The sequence below is a fragment of the Lycorma delicatula genome, chromosome 10, assembly GCF_047948215.1.
Source record: "Lycorma delicatula isolate Av1 chromosome 10, ASM4794821v1, whole genome shotgun sequence".
Taxonomy (NCBI): domain Eukaryota; kingdom Metazoa; phylum Arthropoda; class Insecta; order Hemiptera; family Fulgoridae; genus Lycorma; species Lycorma delicatula.
The window spans coordinates 120,451,235-120,469,567 of record NC_134464.1 but is presented as its reverse complement, the minus strand read 5'-3'; the positions used below and the strand labels follow the sequence as shown (position 1 = coordinate 120,469,567).

At 30.0% G+C, this 18,333-nt stretch overlaps 1 protein-coding gene across 2 annotated transcripts in view; it reads right to left on the bottom strand.

Moving 5' to 3' along the window:
- The window catches only part of LOC142331359 (forkhead box protein N3-like), a 746,610-nt gene that overhangs the window by 121,359 nt on the left and 606,918 nt on the right, over positions 1 to 18,333 (bottom strand). The window contains exon 1 of one of the 2 annotated variants that reach the window (XM_075377205.1): positions 4,898 to 5,202. The exons of the other annotated variant lie outside the window; for it this stretch is intronic. The gene's annotated coding sequence lies outside the window, so the exon portion shown is untranslated. Of the gene's footprint in view, positions 1 to 4,897; positions 5,203 to 18,333 lie in introns of those variants that run through there. 2 annotated transcript variants of the gene reach the window in all.

The window sequence follows — 18,333 nt, the reverse complement described above, 5'->3', positions numbered from 1 at the left end:
AAAAATATTTGATTCGATAAATTGAAATAATAAAAAGTTTTAAAAACACTCATTTCAATCATATCGTAGGGGATCTTAGGGGAAATATTCTTCTTCCCTAATCCTCCGATAAGTTCATAACATTACCAGATTTGATAAAACCACATTTATAAACTTTCAAATCTCGGAACTTCAAATCAGCGCAAAAAATTTATTGCTGTGGTAGCAAAGTTGATTTTTTTTCAACCGTTATTCGTTTTTAGTAGATTATGACAAATCATCATGGAACGGTACACGAATCGAACAAAGTTGACATATAAAAATTTATTATCGAAATATAGAAACGGTTACAGCAACGTATCGTGAACTTCGTAAATATTTATGGTGTACATAATTGGCCAAAGGCACAATTCATCGTCTGGTTAAAAATTAGAAGAGAATTTTTCGGTACACGTTGAAACACCAATTCACAAAAGAAATGAAAGGAATCAAGAGAATATTACTGTTGTAAGTATAAGTTTTAATGAAAATCGAAATCTACCAGTTTCACATCGTTCACAATTTTCTTCAACATGGCGAATTTTACGTCAAGATCTTACTTGATATAAACCCATAAAAAAATTCAACTAGCTTAAGAATTACAGTCACGGGACCATTTAAAAAAAAAAACAGTTTTCTGATTAGAATCAACGGCAGCTCGAAAAGGATCCAAATTTTTATCAAAAAATCATATTTTCAAATGGGGCTCATTTTTGACATAGTAAACAAACAAATTGCCGAATTTGGGATGATTCCAATCTACAAATGATTCAACAGCGACAATTACATCTAAAAAATTCGCTCTTTTTGATGTGGATTATGAAGTGGTGGCATCATTGGGCCATTTTTTTTTTCAAAATGATCAAGGGGATGCTGTTACAGTAAATGGTGAACGATACCGAACTATAATTCATGATTTTTTGTTTATGAATATTTGATTTTAATGAGATATGGTTCCAACAGCGGTGCAACATGTCACACAGCTGCTAAAACAATTCAGTTATTGCGTTAAAAGTTTGGTGATTCCATAATTTCAGGAAATGATGATGTCAATTGGCCACCAAAATCGTGTGATTTGACACTCTTAGACTTTTGTCTGAGATTATATTAAGTCAAATGTCTATAGCAACAAACCATGGACGTTTGATGACTTGAAAGCATATATTCGATGCCTTATTAATGGAATTTAAGCTGATTTGTGCCAAACAGTCCCGCAAAATTTTGTTGATAGACTTGCAATGTCAAGCAAAGTCGTGGCGGCCGTATGAGTGATATTGTTTTTCGAATATAATGTAATGTTATAAGCTTGAAGATAAAAAAAAAAGATGTTTGTTGATGTTACACATAGTTTCTGTTTTATTGCAATTTTACTTTTACCACTTAAAATGAAAGACTCTCTAGAAATATGATTAAAAAATTTAAGATAATAAGTTCAAAATTAAAAGTTAATTTAGTAATTATGTACAGAGTTAAGTGCTTTCTGATGTTGATGAAATTTGGAATATACCTTATTTACTACCTAAGTTATTTGTTACAACTGAAATTATTCGTCGGATATACCTTTCACCTGAGATACGTCCCTCGTAAATTACACAGTACCCTCACCAAATATTTCGTTAACTCAATACTGAATAACTATAACATACATTATTTTCGGGCTAAATAATTTGATTCCAGTGAAATTAGTTTACGAAGGTGAAGTGTACACTCAGACTAAATTAATTTAGGTTAAGCTTTTAGGTGTGGATTTTGGTAAATGTGCAATATATATTATTTACGGAGTAAATAACTTGAATAAGAAAAAATTAATTGAGTTTATTTAGGCCTAGGTCAAGATTAAACTTTTGGTTAAGTGTATGAGTAATTTATAAATTCGACAAAACTTACCATCATTTAACTGATGACGTCACAAGTCAAGACTTCTACTAAACTTAATCTTAAGGAAATCTAACCTTATTCTTAATGAAATTTAACTGAAACAGAATTATTTAGAGTAAATAATGTATATTAAACGAATCTAGTGGAAAATTACGAAATTTTGAGTGCGGGTATTGTGTAACTTATCACACGGGATATCACACAGGTGAAAGGCGTTTCCGACGAATAATTCCAACTGTAACGAATAACTTAGATCCTATAAACGGTATATTTGCAAATTTTATCAAAATAAAAGGCGAGTCTGTAACTGAATATAAATACCGTTAATTTTAATTAAGATTTGTAACGATAATTCAATTATTTGTAAAAATAATTCCAAAAGTATATTATTTTAATAACCTAAAAGAAAAGCAAGAACAAACTTTTCATGAATTACAACCCTAATACGAAATTTAAAATTACGTCAATATTCCCCAACCTACATTCCGAATTTTTTTAAATAAAAAAAAATATATATATATATATAATAGAACTACCATTTCTAATATTCAAAGTACCGTAATAAATTGTATGATTGTAAAAGTTAAGCTCGTTCATAATATATAAACCAAATCGACACAATTCACATACATACACAAACACAGTATTTTCGGAATCGGAGACCCGAAAGAACGAGAAGTACATTTTAAAGGGAAAATAACTTTTTTTAAGGGGAATTCAATAGGGAAAATCATTGGCTACTGTAAAAGCCAAGAAAATACGCTAAAAAATTATACAATTACATTAATAAAAAAAAATGGCCGAAAAAAATTTACTATAATAATTAATTATTTGGTACTTGCATATTATCCCGACGGAATCATTAACATATTTTACATATTAAAAATATAAGCATTATTGCTTATAATTATAGATATAAATTATCTCCGCTAACCTCGAGACTAATTAACAATAATGTTTTGATTATTTAAATAATAAATAATTGCAATAATTACTGAATTTATTATATTTCTTCTTTCTATTTTTGTTTAACGTCCGGGACCACCGTTAGGTATTGCTTCAGAAGATTAGATGAATGATTTGTAGCGTGTGTGAAAATGCCATTCCTTACCGGAATTCGAATCCGGGATCTCTAGATGAATGGCCGAGACGCTACCACTCGCTCAACGGAGGCCGGTGAATTTATTATATTTAAATACTCAAAACATTACTGTGTTAAATAGTCAAGGTTAGCAAGGGAAGCGATCGTAAATTAAGTTTGGTTAAATTATATTTATAAAATAAATAAATATAAATGGTTATATCGTGATATTTATATAATAACCCAAAAGTTTGCAATTTATTGGTCAACTGGCTAATACTTAAGTACCAATTATTTAAATAAATATATATATATTTTGAATTTTATTATCGTTGAACCGTTTTAATAACACAACTAATCACTGAAGATGCTAATAATTAAAACCAATCCGAATTCGGTTTGGATATGACAATTATGCTGCACAAAAAAAAAAACTTAATATTTTTTTTTTTAGATATTTCCATTTTTAATTAAAAAATTCAATAAAATAAAATTTTATCAAGAATTATTAAGTTTTAACGAAAATAAATTTTCTTCACTGTCTTTCATCCAAAAGGTTATTGATTCGAATTCCGGACAAGATTGGCATTTTTTCATATACTTAAAAATTTATTATACGACAATTACAATTCATTACGGCAATTGTAAATGAGTGTTAACTTATAAATGTAAGCTTAAATAAATAAATAAGCTCACAAAAAAGGGAGAAATATTATTTCCTGTAAGCAACTATTTTATATGATTTATTATTTCCGGTTGCTGTGTTAGTAAAGAAAAGAAAATGAATCAATGAGAATTCAGAACACTATTATACATTAATATTTATATAACATAAAGAATAAAATGTTACATATTGTAGAAGATGTATTAAATGCTGAAAATTTCGAAATATTAAGAAAATACGTGCACTAAGTTTAATAAATGTATTCTTAAGTAAAACTTAAAATTTGATTACATCTATTAAATCTAACGAAACAAGATTCAAAATTATTGCTTTCCCAACAACATCTTAAAACTAGGCTATGAAAAAAAAAATCTACTATCGGTCTCAAAGTATAAAAGCATGTAAAATATACCCAACAAAATTCCTGAATTTTTAGCATAATTATGTAATTTGTTGTATTCATCATTATCAAATTTGTAATAAATTATTTATAAATTCATAATAAAAATAATATATTGAATAATAATTTATTTGACTGAATGTGTGATATTCTAGACACCGAAAAATTTCGTTAGCTGTTGACTCACATCTATAGAATGTTTTAAATAATAGAACTTTTAATGAGCCACAGTCGTTGTAATATATATATATTATCAAACTTTAAATAAAGGTATAATAAGGTTTGTTTTTAATAAAGAAAAGAACTAAGTTATCAGAGTACTTGATTGTTGGGGTCTAATTAACTACATTGGTTTAATAATAACCGACCTCAGTCTGGATAAGACAATTACTAAATAACATACTTGGGCTTATACCATAGTACAAATTAATATTTTATTTAACAAATATATATTATTTATTTAATAAATGAATAAAAAACAATTGAGTAATGAAGCATAAACAATTACTTAATTTAAACTACATATATAAAACTCGAAGTTCAGATTAATTTTAACAATATAATAATAATAAATAGATAAAAGTGAAAAACAGGTTTGCATAGCTTCAGTAATGTGATCTGTGACCACAAAATTACATAATAATACTAAGCCTACAGTAAACTATGTCGGAATAACGTTTTTTTACAGTCTATTTAGGCCAAAAGATCAATTGGCATTGCAGATATAAATTCCACTATTTTTTTTTTTTAATATATAGTTTTATAATACTTATTAATAAATAATGAAATAATCTATACGATGAAATATTAAATATAAAATATTTAATTAACATAAAAATAAAATATTATAACTTACCTATAAGATGTATAAAAAATTATAAGCATTATTAACACTAACAAACCACATGAATAACTCAATACATTGAGTTATAAACACACATATATTTAACACAAATAATAACCACAAACAGAACTGTAATGTAAATCCATACTAATAAACTAAATTCAAAAACAATAAAAGAATAAGTTAATATATCAATACAGAGTAAGTTGAACAAGAAAATGCACGTTGCAAAACACACAATTGTATGGATATGTATATATAATAATAATAATAAACTAAACGAATGAACGTGAATGCAACTTATGCGAGTGTACCACCAGTGTCGAGTGAGGAGACATAGCACATAGCAGACACGCCGTGTAGAGTAGGGCATTGTTCATCCCGTTACTATGGTAACCGACCCCCATACATATTTAAGACATCAATCCATCCAGTAACACACCAATACATACACACACATTAGTACGGTACAAAATAATCGTTTGCACAATGACACATAGAGGAAAAATTTTTTTTCCTTAATTGTACACTCGAAGCTTTACAGAACTTTTTATTTCATATTTTTAATACTATAAAAAATAAAAAAATTATAATAATTATTTTAAATAAATAAATATTTAATTATATTCTAACAAAAGTACAAAATAATTTTTTAATTACCTTTTATAAAAGTAATGATTATTAAATAATCAATCTTACCATAAAGAAGGAAAAATCTAAGATAATAAACTAACAGCTGCAGTAAACCCCTTATAAAATATATAAACAAAAGATTAAAAAATCTGATGTGGACACCAAATTACTTTCTTACACGCCTATTAAATTACATATACACATTTTTTTTTAAATGAAAAGAACATAAAATTTTATTTCATTAATAACTTCTGATATTTTTTTTATTATTATTATTGAATTATTATTTATCGTAATTTTGGTTTAAATCAGAGGTTAATTATTAATAAATCAATATATTTAAATTAAAAAAAAAAAACCAGTTAAAAAACAAAAAGGAGATGAAATCTAATTAGAAACGATGTGCCTTCCCCTTGTAAGATCCAAATATTTTATTAAATAAAATTACATTTGGCTTTTTTTTTCTTTTTTTTTTGTCTTCAGTCATTTGACTGGTTTGATGCAGCTCTCCAAGATTCCCTATCTATTGCTAGTCGTTTCACTTCAGAATACCCTCTACATCCTACATCCCTAACAATTTGTTTTACATATTCCAAACGTGGCCTGCCTACACAATTTTTTCCTTCTACCTGTCCTTCCAATATTAAAGCGACTATTCCAGGATGCCTTAGTATGTGGCCTATAAGTCTGTCTCTTCTTTTAACTATATTTTTCCAAATGCTTCTTTCTTCATCTATTTGCCGCAATACCTCTTCATTTGTCACTTTATCCACCCATCTGATTTTTAACATTCTCCTATAGCACCACATTTCAAAAGCTTCTAATCTTTTCTTCTCAGATACTCCGATCGTCCAAGTTTCACTTCCATATAAAGCGACACTCCAAACATACACTTTCAAAAATCTTTTCCTGACATTTAAATTAATTTTTGATATAAACAAATTATATTTCTTACTGAAGGCCCGTTTAGCTTGTGCTATTCGGCATTTTATATCGCTCCTGCTTCGTCCATCTTTAGTAATTCTACTTCCCTTAGCCTAAATCCAAAATTTCAACATCCTACGGCTAATCGTTTGTTATTCGAGATACATACTTATGTATCTCGAATAACCATTATGACTAGTTTCGGCCTGACGTCTGTCAGGCCGAAACTAGTCAAAATGGATATTTCCGTTGAAATCTGAAAACCGGAATTTTTCGCGATTACAATAATTTTTTTAGTTCGTACAGGGAAGTAAAAAACAACATACTGCTTCAATCCTAGGTAAAAACATCACTATTATACAAAGAAATGGAAGGATGTGCAACTGTTCCTTGAAGGAGGTCTAGCACTTTTCTGTAAGATGAAAGTGAAGTTGTTTGTCTCAAGCAATAGTTTCCCTTTGGATAGATCATTCCTTCCATAATCTACCGCCTTCTATATTTTTGATCCCTTATTAGGTATTTTAGGTGTTATAGCCGGTAAAACCAGTTTTAGATACCGGTAAAACCGATTCAACATAAATATGATCTCGTGGGGAGTTTTAGGTTGTAGACCAAAACGTTTATCTGTTTCCTACCCGTTGGCTGCACAATAAGCCTAATGACTCTTGGGCTATAGGGTAAATCTGAGTCTCTCAACCCTGGTAAAATAAAACCAACCCAAGGTTTATTAATGTAGAAAATGTAATTTTTTCACTTTTACTTTATGTATAAAATAGGTGAACTCTCTCTTTCTATCTCTCTCTCTCTATTTATTTATACCCCTACTTGGTTTTTAACTGCAGCTTAAATATCCTAACTACAGGTCACTTTAGTGCGGACAAAAGTCTGTGTATGTTATATTTTCAACCTAATAAAATATGTGTCTATTATATTGGGATTTACAAAAAAATAGAATGACTGAAAGTTAAATGAAGAAAAGAGTTATGTTTCATACCTCTTTTATTTACTATTTTGAAAGAGAGATCTCCCACTTATTTATATCGACAGTATGTAAGTATAAGTATGCACTTCACAGTACACAACAAACCGTTTCATCTTTCCGATTGCTGCTACAAGTACCAATTCAATTCATCTACTCTAACCATGTCTGTTATAATTACCAACTCTATAAATCAAGAGATAATTAAATTTAATTATTTAAAATCTTAATATTGAAATAATTACTATCACGATATAATTTGTGATAAACTAAAAAAGAATGTCTTTTTATTTCCCAAATTTTTAATTTAATTTTAATAATAATTTTTGTTTTTCAAATTTAAATTTTAACTAGGTTCATTATAATTAAAATACTATAATATTTGGATTTTGTTAGGTAATACTTTGTTTCCTTCTTCTTCTCCTAGTAAGGATTAGGTATTCGCCTGTTCCGGACTGAAATCATTTCGCCATCTCTTCTTAGGTCATCCTATTTGTCTTCTTCAAATAAAGAATAATTTTTTTACTATTTTCGGAATGCTATCATCTGTCTTGCGTTCTAAATGTTGATTTCAATCTTTCTTATATTGCATCACTTTTTATTTCTAAAATCATTTTACGCCCAACTCTTCCCGGACATCTTCATTATACATTTGATCCCTCAAAGTGCACCCCTTAACTGTTCGTAGGAATCTCATTTCAGAAGCAGTGATCCTGAAAAAATCTCTTGTTGTACATTTAATATATAGTTGCACCATATAATAGCACTGGGACAGTCGTAATACTATAGAATTTAAACTGAATCTTTCTTGAAGCTTTCCTATTGAGAGCATGTCTAATCGTACCGCAACAAAGTGAAATTTGTTAAATTACCTCTCTACATTCCTTTAACCTCCATAACCCATATTACAACCCAGGTAATTAAAATGATGCATCTGCTCCAATGTTTTATCAATTGTCATTTTATGACAATTTTTGTTCTTATCGAAACTTCTAAATAAAAAATTGGGAGAGACTGAACTACCAGGCGGGTCACAGGTGGCGGATAGCAAATGGCCTTCATATAAGAGGGTTAGCTGCGAATAAAGATTTACCAAATGAACAGTCCCAGATCGCGTCAACATCAGGGGGGGGGGGGCGATGATGGAGTAAGCTGCGACAGGGGAATCCTCAGGAAAATTCAGAGAATTCTGTAAAAGTGTAACATCAAGCCGAGTAAGTGCTGCCATCATATAGGCACAGCCGAAAAAATTATTAAAGGAAAAAGTAGCACTTCTCAACGACGAACAAGATGGAAGAAGCTAGGAGGTAGATCTCCTACCTCCTAGGAAGGAAACCTGCGGCAGGCCCACAGACTTTAAGATAGCAGCCATATCACTGGAATTAGCTAATTATTATCCCCAAAAAATTAGTAACGGTAATCGGGCGCAGGCCTATAGTTATTTAAGAGAGAGACTAAAATAATAATTATATCAGCCGATTCACTACCAAATGGAAAACCAAAATTTTCCTCCTGTTACAGGATTTAGAACTCTAAAAGGAGAAAGTCCCTAACCTCACATGTATATATCTTTTTCATTATAATAAATACTTTTCTGAAGAATAAATATACAAATGATATTAAAACTTGTATGCTGTATTTATAAATAAGCAAGTACGAAACCTAATATATTGTGTAGTTTAAAATTTTGTGTAGTAGAAAATAGATGATAAAAATGGTATAATAGAATAGTATAATAAACAAATCATTATTTCTTTTATTCGCATCACTTGAACCACATGTTATTGAAGTCTAAGTTATTTTCTAACATTCCTTATCTGAAGGGCATGGCATCGACTAAACTGAGAAATATATATACTGGTGGGGGAGAACGGAATCAAGTTTCAACGAAGCAAGGAATAAAACTGCCGTTAACTTCATTCATTCAGTAATACTGATAGATCTTTTAGGGATAAAAAATTATCAGAAAGTATTTTCTATAAAATATAATAAACAAATTGCTAAATTATACTTTTTTTTGTAAAAAAAGAAAAACGTTATGTTAAAAAAGGATTATTTTCTTTGAAAATTAGATAGAGTTTATGAGAATTGTAAAACTAAATAACTTAACATTTCCATTAAACGTAAATATCCATCTTTGGTATTACTGTTGCAGTGTTGTTTTTTTTTCTATCATTTCACAAATAACATAATAACTTTACAGATATAAATAAAAAGAAGTTCAACGAACAGATCTTGTAACCGCTATATAAAGTAAAAAATCAGAATTACAATAACAGAAATAATATTTCTTCTTATCGATATAACTTAACAGCACAAAATGAGTTTAATGAGATTTTTCATTTGTAAAAAAAATAAATATTTTTTTCTTTTTTCTTAAATATTTTTTTCTTTTAAAATATTTTTTCTTTTTTTTATTAAAGAAAATTAGAAATGAGATAAAATATGGTGAAGGTAATTTCTAATACGAAATTCGTAGGTAATAGTTTTTTTTTATTCAAGAAATAAAAATTAAAGAAAACAGAATTGTATACAATTTTCATGCAATTTTTGTTGTTATTTCTAACGGAAAGTTTCATCCTTAAGTTTTATCCCTGCGGGGACAATCTTTTGTGACACACGGTTTGAATGAATAGTAAAATATTTCACAGAGAGAACGAGGCTTAAAGAAAATAAATTTGTAAGTAAAATTTTTTAATTTTGATTAAGCCTTCACACTTCCTAATATTAAATTAAGGAAAACACCGGGCAGTTCAACACTCGCACTTGTGTGCGAGTTTTTTATTTATTTATTTATTTATATATATTATTTATATATATATATATATATATATATATATATATATATATATATATATATATATATATATATATGAGATCTGTTCAAAAAATAACCAAAAGTTTTTAATTACGCGCCAACAGAGATATTTAGTGACGTGCGGTTGGCAACATTGTGTTCCGCATAACCTCCTCTGTAACCACATGTTCTTGGTTTGTTGATATCTCGTTTGGTTTTTGTGTTATTGTTGTTTGAGTACAACACGTTTAAGTGTTAATAGCGAATTTTTGATGATTGAACTATTATCTCAATGTCGTAGTTGTTAACCCAGCTTTCGTCTCCCTTTACGATCCTTTGCGTGAATTTTTCATCGTCATCGGCTTGTTCAAGGAGTTGCCCACAATTGTCCACTCAATGTCCTTTCGGCTGTTCGATCATGGCAAAATGTCATGATCCGATCGAGATGCTAACCCTTTCTGCAAGTTTTCTGACTGAATGTGTGTGTCATCAGTTGAAGTCGATGGCCTTCTTGATCGAGGATCATATTCTGTTGACTGAAGACCACTTTTCAATCGTGAAAACCATTCGCAGCATTGCATACGGCCGACAGCATCATCCCCGTAAGCTTCTTTCAAAACTTGAACATGTTCTGTGAAAGTTTTCCCCAGTTTCACACAAAATTTTATGTTGTATTGTTGCTCCCGAAAAACGCACATTACAAAAATCACTACTAACACTTAAACACGTTGCACTCAAATATCAATAACACAAAAACCGAACGAGATATCAACAATCCAAAAACTGTGGATACAGAGGAGGTTATGCGGAACACAATGTTGCCAACAGCACGTCACTAAATATCTCCGCTGGCGCGTAATTAAAAACGTTCGGTTATTTTTTAAACAGACCGTGTGTATATATATATATATACATATATGTTTTAATGTGGTATAGGAACTTTAAAATAATTTTTAACCATATTTAAACATAGAAAAATGAAAGTTAGTAAATTATCAAAATTCGAAACAATCTGTTTTTCGAATAAAATATCCACATTGCAAGTGCACAGGAAACCCCCAAATAGGAGGGATAACTTTTTTCTTTTTTACCCCCTACATCCCTGGACCGGATTTGCAGTCAAGCATGACTCAGTTCCAGAGGCGTGTCCTTGCGACTCTAACGTGCCTCCCGGCCTTCCGACAGTAGGTCCGGCATGGCAGGTCGGCCCACCCGTTCTGGATCTTCTTATTTTAATTTGCCTGCCTCTAACTTCAGGCGGGGGTAACCGGGCCCGGCTATACCATTTCCGGGACCGGGAAAGGGAAAAGTACTGTAATCGGTCCACTTTGGGCATATGCGGTTTTCACCGGATCTGACGTTTTGACATTTAAGGCATCAAAAGAACCGAATGGAAATTTTCCTTATGTTAATGTTCGTACGTACGTGTATGAGTTTGGTGTTGGCCTTTTTTACCTTTATCTCCAGAACTATTAGACTGATTTTGATCAAATCTGGTCAGATTACTTCTATATATTGGGCATTAATGCCATTAAATTTCCAACTTAAAAGGTGAAGACAATGAGGTTGTAGGGCAAGGTCGCCTTTAGTATCTCAAGATTTCGCTTAATTAAGGTGTTATTTTTCAGTATGCAGATTTTAACAATATCTGCAAAAAATGTTTTTGCAAAATCGTACCCTCACCCCAAAAAATGCTCTAAAGTTTAAAGCTTTGCTGTGATCGCTATGATGATTGTTTTTCATTACGGTTTCTTGTATTGTCCACTAATTACGCATATAAATAAATCTTTACTAAATTGGGAGCTCCAAATCCCACCAAACGGCCTGGCACAACCAAAAGTCGTGCATTTTTTAACATTTTTCTTCTTTCACTTTTTTATTGTAATCAAGGCTGCTTTAAAAAAAGATTTTTTATAAAATTGAACTTTGATTCTCACTTTGGGTTTGCACAAAATGTAACATGGTCGTGTGAGGTATCAATTCATACATTTTCACGGGCGTTGAAAACAATTTTAATATTTAAAGTTGTTGAAATAGAAGTTTTTTCGTAATACCAGATTTGAGATTTGCGGTTTTAACCCCAAGCCAATATAATCCTGTAATTATAAAGTGGGATTTTAAAATATTTTTATTTATTTTTTATTAACAGAGAAGAATCTAGTTATTTATTTTATTTATCATTCGTAACCAAATTTAAATTATAAAAACAAAAATTTATTGAATAATCACATCATGCTCTTCAGTTTATTTAATTTATAATAGAAAAAAGAAAAAGTAAAAAATTTAATAGACTTATCAAATTATTTATCAGAATTTACGTAAGATTTTTTTATTAATATATTAAGTATGCTTTATTTATAAATAGCCGCATGACGGGAAAGTCCTGCAACTGTGTTGTCAGCTGTTTTATCAAAATATTTAATATGTACTGACTTAGGAACATCAGAAGGAAAACAAAATTAAAAAAATCTAGGGAAAATTTTTTAAAACAAGCGGAATACTTCCTGCCAGTTATTTATTATAAAAATTAAGAAAATTTGTTAGATAAATGGTAAATTCAAAAGTAATTTAAAAATATGTACATAATAAAGTAAAAGGAATGTGATGTAAGAAAATGATATTAACTACAAACTTTAAAATTTAAAAGATAAATGAAACCACACAACAGAGTCCATTTTTCCTTTACGTCACCTGAAATGAAATCTTTGTTAATTTAAAAAATATGTTGAAAAGAAAAAATATACATATAGCAAGCCTTATATATATATAAGCAAGCCTTTTTCCTACATTCAAATATAAAAAAAGATAAAAAAAATTATTTAAATTTATGACGTTAAGAAAATAAACTCATGTTTGTTAAATGTATATTATATATTATTAGCTTTATGAAATATTTATAGTTTTATACAAAAAATGCAAACTAAATTTCCCGTAGAATTCTTCTTAAGTATTAATATGTATTTCTTCTATGTATATTTTCTTTGAAGCATCACAATTCTATGTAAATTTTATACTTAAATAACTAACACAAGAATTAACAACATACATAATAAAAAGATATTTTTTTTTAATTGGAAAACATTTTTAAAAAATAATTTTTTTCCACTTTATTTACGTTATCACAAAATCATAAAAATATTACCGTAATTCCAAAACTATTTTAAACATTTTAATTTATGGTGTACCTAACATAAATATATTTAGCATGTAAAGGAATTAATTATACAAATATTTCAAACTTGGAATTTCAAATGTGATTACCTAAATTTTACACAAAAAAATATTTTTATTTATCTTTTTTTAACAGAGAAGAATCTTATAATTTATTTATTTTATTTATCATTCGTAACCAAATTTAAATTATAAAAAGATAAAATTATTGAATAATCAAACTATCCTTTTCAATTTATTTAATTTATAACACAAGAAAAACGAATAAACTTAACAGATTTATGAAATTATTTATAAGACACAAATTTTACAGATGGATCAATGGAGACAGGTTGAAATAGTTGCAAATAACAAATTTTAGATTTTAATAAAAATAAACTTTCAGAATTATAATGAATTTAAAAAATTAACGACTGAAGAAAGGTATAACAGTGAAATTATTCAAATCAGAAGAAATTTAAGTTTATAATAAGTTGGTAACAGCAATTAACAATTATGTTTTTAGCAATAAAAGCAAACTTTTATACTTAAGGTTCCCTAAGTTAACTTCTATAGTTACAACAGCTGATATTTATCACTAAATCGATACAAGATATTTACAATCTTCAATTTTTTTACTTCCTTATACGAAGTAAAGGAAGTATTGTGTTCCCGAAAAATGTCGGTTTTCAGATTTCAACGGAAATATCAATTTTGACCATCCCTGAATTTATTTTGACTAGTTTCGGCGTGATGTCTGTACGTACGTATGCATCTCGCATAACTCACAAGACGATTAGCCATAGAAATGTTGAAATTTTGGATTAAGGACTGTTGTAATATCTAGTTGTGCACCTCCCCATTCGATTGCAATTGACTGGACCAAAAGTGTCTAAAGAAGCCCAAAATTAAAAAACAAAAAAAAATGGATTTTGGACTTTTTTAACTGCAGTAATAAGCTCTGATTGAGAACTTTTCAACGATATATCATAAGTGGTACTTATTTACATTGGTTCCAGAGTTATAGTCAAACAAAATTTTAATTAATGAAATATTTGAATCTTACAAGGGGAAGGCTCATCGGTTCGAATCCGACTTCATTAACGACTTCTTTTTCATTTAAATATATTGATTTTTTAATAATTAATAACCTCCGATTGAAAAAGAAATATGGAAACAAATCAGAAGTTATTACTGAAATAAAATTTTATATACTTTCAATTTTAATTGAAAGGTTTTCACAAATTAAAAAAAAGTTCAAAAAAAATATATTATATATGTAGATGAATTCGGATTCGAACCGATGTGTGCATAGTTACGGATTCGACACGTTTTTACTTATACCACATACCTCCTTGAGCAACGTAAAACAAAATCAATATATAAACTAATATAAAATGCTAATACTGGTACCACAAAAAAAATGTGATGCAATGTGGTGTCAGCCACAATGCAATTGCGTAACTATACACTTTATTAAACAATTGTAGGATTGTATCTCACTTTCAAATAAAATAAGTTTAAATAAAGTGCAGCAAAAAATGTGTATATGTAATTTAATAGGCGTACAAGGAAGTCATGTCGTGTCCACATCAGATTTTTTTATTTCATAATACAGTAAAACTGAATTAACGAAACCTTCTTTTTTTCCTGTTTAGCCTCCGGGAATTACCATCAGGTATTACTTCAGAGGATGAATGAGGACGATATGTATGAGTGTAAGTGAAGTGTAGTCTTGTACAGTCTCAGGTCGACCGTTTCTGAGATGTGTGGTTAATTGAAACACAACCACCAGAGAACACCGGTACCCACGATCTAGTATTCAAATCTGTGTAAAACTAACTACCTTTACTAGGACTTGACGCTGGAACTCTCGACTTCAAAATCAGCTGATTTACAAAGATTTATAAACTAATATAAAATGCTAATACTGGTACCGCAAAAAAATGTGGTGTAATGTGGTGTCCGCCACAATCCAATTGTGTAACTGTATACTTTATTAAAGAATTGGAGGATCGTATCTCACTTTCAAATGAAATAAGTATAAATGAAGTGCACCAAAAAAAATGTACATGTAATTTAATAGGGGTACAAGGAAGTCATGTGGGGTCTACATCCGATTTTTTTCTTTTAATATCTTGTTAACATTTTCGTTATATTAAAAAATATCAAAACTATCTAGAGGGTCAAGTTTTTTAAAAAGAATAAAAAAGGACACAGATTTTCCTAAATAAAATAATTACATTGATAAACTACAAAATTACATACAACGGATACAATATGGCTTATATAATATTCATAATTAACTTATTATTATCTGACGTAATTAACATTCTGATAAACTTAATACATCTCAAACGGTTTCATTAACCCTACGTTCCCAAATTCCCAGTCATACAGAACAATACATATATTATCATTTTTAATTTAATTATAAACGTTTCTAATACAAACACAGTACAATCTGTGATAAGCCATACCCAACTAATGAGATCCTGATCAGCTGAATAATGAATTATATGACACAACTTATTAGATTATGTCTGAGTTAAATTCTGTAAACTCTAATAAAGTAAGGCTAACATTATACCAATCTATATCAAGATACAGAATATAATAATAATAAATCTAAATTTTATTTATTCTAATTTTTAAATTTTATCTAGTAAATTTATTAATTAATCAATAGTAAACTTAGAAACTAATAAAATTAAATTAGATTTTACTTTATTTATTGTTATGTAAAAATAAAGCAATTTCTTTAACAGTGTAAAAAAGGTAATATTCATATAATCTCATAATTATAAAATAACAAATAATTTTTCAAATACTTGTATATAACCTGGAAAATATACAGAAGTCAAAACTAAATCAATTAGTTTATTAGAATATCCTAGATTATCAGTCTGATCTTATTTTTGTGATATTGTAATATTAGTATAATTCTGAATTATAAGTCAAAAATAAATCAGCTTATTCTGACTTATTGTATAGAAATACATCGTTTTTTACACTGCAGGCTGTTTGACATTAACGAAAGAAATTAATAAAAAATGTCTGATACATATATTGTTGCATGCTAGGCTTACTACGGAGACCCTAGCCGGTAAATGTTGGAGAAAATTGCAGTCCACTTACTCGCCTACATACGCGTTCCTCCCATCAAGCCAGCTGATCGCGCACAGCCCCAACACGCGCAGACGGCTTTATAAGCAGCAGCTTAGCAAATGCAAGAGCCCCACCAGCAAGAAAAGATCAAGACGAAGAAGAACAAGAAGAAAGAAGCGCCCCTATCCGGCCCGGCACGAAGCCGCTATTGCTACGAGACGTAATAGGTAAAAACGGAGCCAGACGAGCAACTCTCGGGGAGAACCACACCGGCGGACGTCGACCGATGTCGACCAGGCACTGCGGGGCTCTGAAGTCCCAACTGCCGCTGAGGGGAAGCTCAGTCCGATTGCAATGGACGAGCCGCACTTCCCCGAGTACAATCCTGAGCCGAGTCGACATCTCCGAAGACAAGGGATCGGACTTAAGAGTTCTTTTCAGGGCTACCTCATTACACACAAATGGCTCTTTTCAGAGCCACCACTACAAAAGCCAGAACAGCCCTTTTCACAGCTACCACAAGGTTCTAAGGTGCCAGGTATCGTCGGAGCAATTCGGCGACAATATATATATATAAAAAAATATTTGTTTGTCACGTATGCGTTTCTATGCCATTCATCCGATCGTGATGAAACTTCAGTGAGTTGTTGTGGGCACACCCACGAAGGTTTCTGAATCAGTTTGAATCCGCTAGGTGGCGCTGGGATCGAGATATATAGAAAAATTATATTTGTGGTCCGATTTGGCTCGCATTCAGAATGTGTTACTTACATGGAAAAAATACCTCTGCAAAAAATGGACCCGCTAGAAGACGCTGGGGTTGAGATGTTTGCAACAATTGCATTTAAGGTCCAATTTGGCTCATATTCAAAATATATATTAGTTACGTGAAAAGCAAACTTTTTGCAAAACCTATACCCGCTAGGTGACGCAGCTGTCGAGATATTTACGAAATAAATATATATACAGACTTTCATCTTCTATATATATAAAAGGTAATGTTTGTATCTGTATCCGCTCTAGACTAAAACAATACCGGACCTATTTACGAGCGGCAAAATGGGGAAAAGGGGAAACGGAAAAGCAGAAAGAGCAAAAGGGAGAAACGAAAAAAGGGAAAGGGGAAAGAGAAAAGAAGGAAATGGGAAAAGAAATAGGAAAATAGGGTAAAAGTGAAGGGTTACATTTTGTGAAGTCCCGTAATGTTCAGTTTTTTAATGTTTTATCAAACTTTCAATTCTATTGATTTAATCTATATATATATATATATATATTCAAATCTAGCAATAGTGAAACATTGCCGGGTCAGATAGTATATATATATATATATATATATATATATAGTAGTGTCTGTGTCTGTTACACTTTCATGTAAAAACTACTTCACCGATTGAGCTGAAATTTTGCACGAACATAATTTTTATACCTGGAAATAGCACAGGATTATTGCCGTTACGAAATGTTTTTCAAACTTTTAGCCATTTTAATGGCTTATTATGATAACCGGATTATTTTCATTTCCGATATTGAACTTTACTATGTCCAAACCTTTGGTCACATCGAATTCAGAGACCACTTGCAGTATTTGAAATTAAAAATTTTCTACAAAAAATGACTTGTTTTTATCGATATTTCTTTCGGTTATCGAGATAAGAAGATTTAATGGTGCGCGACTGTGTACTGCTCAACCTACACAACCATTGTTACTGTTACTCTCTGTGATACGCGACTGGCTTTATCTACCTCCGGTTACTTGATTAAAAAACATATGATAAAGAAATAACAAAAAACTAATAAATAAAACTTAGAAACGAATTACTGTCACCTCCTCATGATGTTTGTCGAGTTACGATACAA